Here is a 1,071-nt window from a genome sequence, read left to right as displayed (position 1 = left end):
CTCATAGATTTGTACAGAGTACTCAACCCAACAACAGCACAATACACATTCTTTTCCACTGCACATGGAACATTTTCCAGATAGACTATAAAGCAAATCTCAGTCAATTAAAAACATCAAAATACTATAAAGTTATTTTCTCAGATCACAATGTTATAAAATTAGAAATCAAGGAAACTAAGGCAAATACGTGGAAACTGAATAACACTCTGAGTGTTAGAGTGAGTGTTAGAGTTAAAGCTACTGAGTAGTAGAACAAATAAGTCAAATGAAAATTTTCCTGAGAACAAAAACACAATTTGGTTTGTGTTACAAACCAAAACCTTTGTAACACAGCAAAAGCAGTGCTGAGAGGGCAATTTGTAGCAATAAATGTACATATCAACAAAGAACCCAAATCAACACATTAACTCAACATCTACAACAATTAGATGTTTACTTTTACTAGAAAAGTAAACCTACAGTCACCAGAATAAAAGAAATAATAAAAATTATAGCAGAAATAAATGAGATTATAGACAGAAAAACTATAGAAAGAATCAACAAGACAAGAAGCTGGTTCTTTGAAAGGATTAATAAAATTGACTAACCATTGGCAAATGTAACCAAAGAAAAGAGGCAAATCTAACCAAAGAAAATAACATGCATAAGAAACCACATGGGTGACATCACAACAAAACCAATGGAAATAAAAAGGATAATAACAGAATACTATGAAAAATTGTACTCCAGAGAATTGGACATTTTAGAGGAGATGGATACAGTTCTAGAAAAACACAATCTACCTCAATTTTCACAGTGAGAAGTGGAAAACTTGAAGAGACCTATAATGAAAGAAGATATTGATCATGTAATCAAAAAAGTCCCAACCAATAAAGGTCCAGGCTGAGATGGCTTTATTGGTGAATTTTACCAAATATTCAGAGAAGAACTGACACTAATTCTACTCAAACCATTCCAGAATATAGAAAAGGATATAAAACTTGCTAATACATTTTATGAAGCAAACATAATCCTCATACCAAAATAAGGGAAGCACATCACTAAAACAGAAAATTACAGACCAAAATT

This window comes from Chrysochloris asiatica, unplaced genomic scaffold (genome assembly GCF_000296735.1).
Source record: "Chrysochloris asiatica unplaced genomic scaffold, ChrAsi1.0 scaffold00020, whole genome shotgun sequence".
NCBI lineage: Eukaryota > Metazoa > Chordata > Mammalia > Afrosoricida > Chrysochloridae > Chrysochloris > Chrysochloris asiatica.
This window is presented reverse-complemented; position numbering follows the sequence as displayed.